Genomic DNA, 7,910 nt, shown 5'->3' with positions numbered 1-7,910 from the left:
ATGGCGTCAGTAGCCTTCCCCAGAGGGAGGACGTAGCCTGGCTCCTCGCTTGTGGGCTTGCACAATGTCCAGTGCTCACACCTACTATAGCACCTCAGTGTTGTTGGGCTTGCTTTTGTGCTTGTTAGCATAGGTTGTAAGATCCTTATGTTAGAGATATTTTCTTTTTGCTATCCTGGCACAGGACCCTCACACAATGGGCACTCAAATCATGTCTACTAAATAAAGAAAGAATGCATGGAAGAACTCGCCCAAAAGCTGGTGCCAATTTCCTAAAGGGTTTCTAGAAGGACTGCATTTTACCAAATGAAGAAACTGAGTCAGAGTGTGGCAAAAGTGTTAGGTAAATGTCACAGGTAGAATTATAAAGTTTTCATTTCCGTAAATGATTTTACACAGCCCATTCCAGAAAGTGGTTTTTAAGATTTCACTAGAACATGAATAGGGTTGGCCACATGCTAAGACCATAAAAGAAAGTCAAAGTGGACAGGAAAAAAATAAAGCAAAATAAAAATCAATACACATTATGACTGTCCTTCCCTCTTTGTTTTAGTTTTCATAAGAACCTTTAACTGTGGCATTTTGCTGCAGGCAGATAATTAAATTCTCAAAGAGGAGGGAAATGAGATGGATGTTGGGTTTTCAAAGTGAAGTGTAGCATGAGCATATCCACAGCCAATTTACAATCCAGTGGCATATTATAAAAGGAAACTGTTTTAGTGCTAAGTGCTTGGGGACTATGGTCAAATGGGTATACACTGGAAATCCATATCTTATATGCGCTAGGTATATGAACTTGGGCAAATTACTGACCCTCTTCAAGCTTTTTTTTTTATTTTTTCAATGGAGACAACAGTAGAATGTATCTCATCTAGCTCCTGGGAAACTTAAAGAGATAACCTATGTAAAGTATTCAGTAACCATTAGCAAGCCAAACAAGATCTATCTACAGCTCATTTAAGAACCTCAGATGGGCCAGGTTTGCCATCCTGTGCTACTTATTTTAATGTCTAGAGGTTTACTTGGTCATTAAAAAACACACTCAATACTTTTAGTGCTACAGAGCCTTGTAGGATTAAATGTATTTGTTTAATCTGTAAGTTAATTAAAGGGATGAAAAATAATCAGGGCATGGGGAATAAAAGAACTATGCTTTTCTAAGATTTCCCTATGCAGCATTAACGAAATCTTTAGAAAGTTTGGGGTGGGAGAGACTTCTTTCTCTCTTTGGGTTTAGGATCCTTAGCATTTGTTTTTTTTTCACATGTATATCAGAATTTAAATTGGAACTAAAGAACAAGATTGTTGAAGATTCAACTCATGTTCTTAGAATCAGAATGGACATAAAGGTCATCTGTTCTGATTTCAAATCCATTGTAGGAATTTCCTCCATATTTTATTCTGTCCCTTCTTCCAGTCATGGGATATTCACATTCTAAAATTCCTCCTCCATTTATAACATTTATAATTATTAATTAAAGGCCCAATGCATGAAATTCGTGCAAGGGTAGGCCTTCCTTCCCTAGGCTGCCAGCACCAGCTTCCCTCTGGCACCTGAGACATGAGCTTCCCTCGCAGCCCTGGCTTCATCCAGAAGGTCATCCAGAAGGATGTCCGGAAGGATGTCCAGTATAATTAGCATATTACGCTTTTATTATTATAGGTTTTTAATCTTTACATAAGCTTTAGAAAGCTTACTTTTCTCCCCTGTATCTCCTACCCATTTGTTCTCAATCATCATGGCTCAGCTTAACAGTTCAACTGGACCCTTAGTGATGTTTCTCCCCAATGGGAAGTCTACCCAGAAAACCAAATGAGTGTCAGAGGATTTCATGTAAACTTATTAATCAAAGAAGATAAGCATTTTGATCTTAAGTGAACAGAGCTTAATATGGTCAACCTCCATATCAATAGAATATTCGCCAAGAGGACTTAAACATTTATGTTTGGTGGTCAGAAAACCTCTTCTGGGCACCTACAGGCAATCTACACTATTAGTGAGCCCTGGTTTAGGAAAATGCTAAGGTTTTCTTATGGACTTAAATTTCTTATTTTTCCAGTCAACTGCTCTCAATTAAACTACTTTTACAAATAGTTATTTTAGACTATAAACCAAAAGAAGAATTCTGTTATCCACCCATCTGTTTACATTTAATTTCAAGCTATATTTTGTCACTCTTTTCTTAAGATATCATGCATACCACCTTGAAAATATTACCTCTATATGTTATAATATAATGTATTGGGTAGATATTTCCAGAAATGCTACTTAATTCCAACAATGTGGCCCCAAAAATCCTCCTGGTCACTTCAACTAGACTTAGTTACTTCTCAATTTCCATCAGCATCAATTTTCAGGATGTAATTTCTCCTGGTTTAGTTTCTATAAATTGTAACTTCGATTATTGAAGAAGCCATTTTTCAGAGCTTACTCTCCAGGGTCAGAAAGCCCTTATAAAACTTACCCACCCACCCCTTCAAATAAGCAACTGAATCCTAACTCTAATTCATTTCTATTTGTCTTTAGGACTTTTGTACCTTTCTTGTGATGCCATTTCCTTCCAAAGAGCATCTAATAATCTGATGTTAACCCCTTGATCAATCAGAGACCCACCATAGCACATTGTGGTTCTAAAGTATCCTTTCCTCTTGCTTCTTCATGCATTGCCCTAATCCTATCAAGCCACACCATCTCTCTAGCAAGGTTTATTCAGGATGCAATTTCACAGGCACTCGCATGCAGCACCAGCTTTCTGTAATGCAATGCAGGTAGAGGAGGTAAAGGTTATCCGATATACCCTTATCACAGCTAGAAGTGGAAAGAATCATAGGATACATTCTGAAAAACAAATCAAAATGTAAAAGACCCATCATCTCTCAGTAGGCAAGATGCCCTGTGTTGACCATCACTCAGGACCAAAAATTCAAGTAACTCCCATCCTTCTAGGAAAAATGCTAGCAGAGACAGTGGTGGGCTCTTCTGAAAAGCATCCAAGGAACATCAAGAGTCAAAGAACACCATGAAGAGAATTTACCAACCACAATTGCTACAATTTTCGCTTGCCCTAAATAGCCACCAATTTCCCCATGCCCTAAATAGCCACCAATCTCCCTCTCTTTACTGTTAATGAAGCAAAGGAGCACAAAAGTATTTCTAATTTGGAGGAGCCAAGGGAGTCTGCATGGGCCATTAGCAGCAGAGAGCTTCATTACTAGGGGAAGAAGTCTCTCCCTGAACTTCTCATGGTTTTATGTGCAAGAAATCAGGAGGCAACCAGTCCATTTTAAATGTTAACCCTTCCCTCTGCATCAGCAACAGCTCCTGTGTACAATCAAAAAGACAAAAGAACTGCAAACCTTTCCTTTTATCCTCCCTGTTCAATGAGGTGCCTTAATTTTTGTTCTTTTTTTAAATGCCCAAGCTGGTTTTTAATTAAGCAATAGTTTCCTTTAGAAAGATAGCACTGTCTGTGCACTTGATAAAACTTCCAGCCTATGTACCAATTTACAATACTAGTTGCATAAACAGTTACGTACGTTAGTGCCCATGTACTGTGTGGAACTCTTGAATGGATGCTGCCCACACAGGATTTGTTAGGCAATCAACAATACCAAGGAGGACAAATATTAACACTCTGGTTAGTGTTTACCGTTAGCTTACTTTTCCGGAGGGTCCATATCGCTGTATTAAGACAAACACTGCACTGAGCTCTAAATGCTCTCAAATTTGGAACAATTGTGAAATAAACACTCTGTAATTACACATCTCCTAAGCCAGACACATCATCATAACTAGCCTTAAATGGTGCTGCTAGCATATTCTGGATGTGAGGGCTTGCTGCTGATGCTTCCATCTTTTACTTCCCGAAGAAAACAGAATTGAAATTTGGAGCACAGCCAACGGATTGTTATAACACAGTCTGGGCTGAATGCCCTTTAAAAATACACTGGGCTCGTAACAATCCTTGTCAGAAAAACAGCATCCTACCTGCAGGTCTGCCACCATCCAGTGATATTTTATGTGTGTCAGTTAGCTTTTTTTTATATACACTTTTTGATTGAGGTACACTTAAATATATCTCCTTCTGAAAATAAATCTAAAAAGAGGAAAGAAGCCACAACATTCAGTCTTTCTCCTAACCTTGTAATAATCCTTAAATTCACATAAAAAAAAAAATACAGGACTGGGAGGCAGAGAGGCAAAAGCCATATGATTTAATAATCCTTGTGTTTCTGACAGGCAAACCCTGAGATCACTCCTCCATGACTTTGCAGATGTATAATTCCGCGGGTTATTTTTCAGAGTTGGTTAAAGAGAAAATAGTTTATTATAGACAAGCCCAAGGCCAGAATCCACCTACCACCTCCTCAAACATAGTCCCTACAGTTTTTGCAACACACTTAGGACAATACTTCTTGCTTATTCTATCTTAATCCATGACGAGCAGCAACAGATGTCTGTCATCCTACCTAACATGATCCTTCCTATACCATTGCATCTCTTCTCTTGAACTATTGAATCTAGTTGGAATGGTTTCTTCAGAACATAAGACCACTATTAAAACTACATACCCAGAAGGTAGACAACTACCTGTCAGGGATACTGAAAAATAATGTTATGCATCAGGCAGGGAGTTAGACTAAGAACCTTGTGCTCCCATACACATACACACACACACACACACACATACATGCACACGCACTCTCTACACCAGCGGTTCTCAACCTGTGGGTCGCGACCCCTTTGGTGGTTGAACGACCCTTTCACAAGGGTCGCCTAGGACCACCCTGCATATCAGATATTTATATTATGATTCATTACAGTAGCAACATTACAGTTATGAAGTAGCAACTAAAATAATTTTATGGTTGGGTCACAATATGAGGAACTGTATTTAAAGGGCCAGAAGGTTGAGAACCACTGCTCTACACACACCTGGTGCTATGGAGGAGCTGACTGACACCAGCTCACAAGCTCTTTGTCAGCCTCTCTTTCCAAAGCCAAGTTCAGTGACATAATTTGAGGATATTCCTCAGTTTGGGGGTTCATTGTGATTTTTAGAGATTTGTCTATTTTACTTCTGTAACTTCTGCTGCCAAGAGAGGATAATGCTTCTTGGAATTTTTCTGTCTCACATAGGTTTTTCTTTGTTTGGTTTTTGCTTTTGAGGAATGAATGGATGCCATTAGTGATGCTGGGCCTATTTATCCCTAGGAAGTAGAGTTAGGCGATTATTAAAGGGAAAGGTAGGCCAAAATTTCCATTTGAACTCTTCTTTACTTTTGCATCACAGAGGCAGGGGGTGCCTCATACTTTGAACACTGACACATTAAGAACAGTTATATAGGTAAAAACCGAATGCAAGCACTACAGGAGAGGATATTAAGCAAGATCTAAGAGTCAAGGTGATCAACATGAACATTAACCTTTTCTTTTCCAAGAGAAGCAGGGAAGAAGAAACAGAAAGCTTTGGGTAACAATGAATCAAAGACTATGTCCTGAATTATTCCAGATTCTATGACTACCTGGGGGGGTTACCTGGCGTAGTATAACATCATGGAACTATACAAAAGTACTCCCTGTTTTTCAAGAATTGGATTAAGTTACAGTTGAGTAAACCTAATTTCTTTGCCAGACATTTGTTTCTCAGAAACATAATAATCTCTAGTATTTTATTTAGCTAGTAGCATGTTTATATGTTGCTTTGTAAGTCACCAAAATAAAATAGAGACTTCTTAAAGACAACATATACTGAGCACTTACTACATGTCAGGCACCAACCATATGAGATAAATAATACCATTATGCCCATTTTACTGATGTGAGAACTGAAGCAAAAAGAGGTGGAGTAACTTGCCAAAAGACTACACCTATGAAGTTGGGGGAGGGGGGCTATGTCTTGTACCTACAAATGATTCTTAATTACTTCTCTATTCTTCATATTTAAAAAATTTATATCAAATATATGCATATGTCTTGACTTTATTTTATGAACATCCTATAAAAACTCAAAAAGACTGGCTCGCCAACCTACAACATCTTTTAAACTCCTCTAATTCCCCCCACACTCAATATAGTGAATAACTGAAAAAACTGATTCACTGTCATTTTAATAAGTCTATGACAATTGAAGGAGCTAGTGAGTACTATAAAGCAATAATAATAATAATAGTAATTCCCAGATGGTAATTTTGAGGGTTGACTTCTCATTCTCTCCATCACAAGTCTATGCATCAATACTTCCAGGGCAAGAAAATAATTGCTAATGTAGATTAACTGCTGATTCAACAGGGGTGGGGTAGGAGCAAAGTAGAGGAAGAATCAGTTGCTAAATAAATCATCTGGTCAGCTGATAGTCACAGGAAAGCAAACACCCAGAGACATTATGAAATGACAATCTTAAGTACTAGATGTTCCTATGAATTTTAGAAATAAAGACTGGAGATAGCACTTTAATCCTGGGTCTTCTGAAGAAAAGCTGAGTGCCATGGGCTCATTATAAATATGCCCTAAGAGAGAAATGGGCATAAGGGCACTAGAGGAAGAAGGTTTGGGGGAGTCCACAATTTTTTTACTTATATTTATTTGTTCAATACTAATTTTATAGAATCATTATGTTTCAAAATGGTAATAGGTACTATAATACAAATACACACACACACAATAGAAACCCTATTCTTACATGGCATACCATCTACAAGAAAAGATGGGAAATTTTTAAAGCTATGTAGGGTCTATGAATATTGGTTAGTGCAAGTATATGGAGCCAGCACACAGCAAGGCTATAGAAACCTATACAGAAAACTCAGAGAAGTTTACCAGAGAAAATGACTTTCATGCTGAGTTCAATGGAAGTTGAACATTATGAACTGAAAAGCACAACGAAGGTGAGTGTGGCTGAGACAAAACGCAAGGAAGGAGGCAGTGTGCTGAGAGACGATGCTGGAATTATAAACAGGAAACAGGTCATAAAGGGCTCATGAGAGACTTAAAATGTTGGACTTTCTTTTAAAGGCACTGGGAAAACTTTAAAAGTTTCAAACAAGGGAATGAATGAAGAGCAGGACCAGATCTGCAATTATAAAGTTCAAGGATGGGAGCATAGCAAGGTGGCAAGCTAAGAAGCTGTTGTGATTATACAGGTAAGAGGTATGTGGCCTGGACTAGGGGGGGAAGTTGGGAAGGACAGAAGTAGAAAGACTCAAGAGGAATTTTTGGGAGAGGTAAAATGGACTGTAGTTGGTAGATGATTTACGTGTGAAATAAGCATTTCTCAGAATCCCCAGAGGGAAACAGGTCTGTGAATAAAGACTGTAAAACTGAGTTTTGGCAAGTCAGGTTTTAGATGCCTATTAAACACTCCAGTAAAAATATTTAAAGCATTGCTGTTCAATAGAAATATAATGCAAACCATTAATGCAAGCCAAAGACATAATCTTAAATTTTATAGTAGCTATATTAAAAAGAAAAAAAGGTGAAATTATAATAATATATTTAGCCCAGTGTATCCAAAATATTATCATTTCAACATAATCAATATAACCAAATTACTGAGATCTTTTACATCCTTTTTTCATAGCGAGTCTTAAAAATGTGGTGTATAATTTAGAATTACATCACATCTCAATTTTGAATAAGCCATATGTGGCTACATTATTGGACAGTGCTGATCCTAAGGGCAGTTGGATTAGTGGGTCTGGAGCTCAGTAGAGACTAAATGAAGAAACCCTGAAAGCATCAGCGACTGTTTAACTGAAGTGGTGAAATAACCAAGATCACCTGGGAAGAGTATGACTTGAGAGAAAGGAAAGCTCCTCAAAGAATCCTAAGAAACACCAGCACTTAAGAGACAAGGAGAGGAGTTTATAAAGGAGATCTGGAAGGAGCACACAAAAATGCATAGCTCATG

The 7,910-nt window shown here is 38.0% G+C and overlaps 1 protein-coding gene across 1 annotated transcript in view; it reads right to left on the bottom strand.

The window, feature by feature from the left end:
* PKHD1 (polycystic kidney and hepatic disease 1 (autosomal recessive)) overlaps positions 1-7,910 on the bottom strand; it is a 406,355-nt gene that overhangs the window by 197,184 nt on the left and 201,261 nt on the right. The gene's annotated exons all lie outside the window — the stretch shown is intronic.

Source organism: Myotis davidii, unplaced genomic scaffold (assembly GCF_000327345.1).
Source record: "Myotis davidii unplaced genomic scaffold, ASM32734v1 scaffold240, whole genome shotgun sequence".
NCBI classification, from domain to species: Eukaryota; Metazoa; Chordata; class Mammalia; order Chiroptera; family Vespertilionidae; genus Myotis; species Myotis davidii.
The sequence above is the reverse complement of the archived record's forward strand: the minus strand, read 5'-3'. Positions and strand labels throughout refer to the sequence as shown.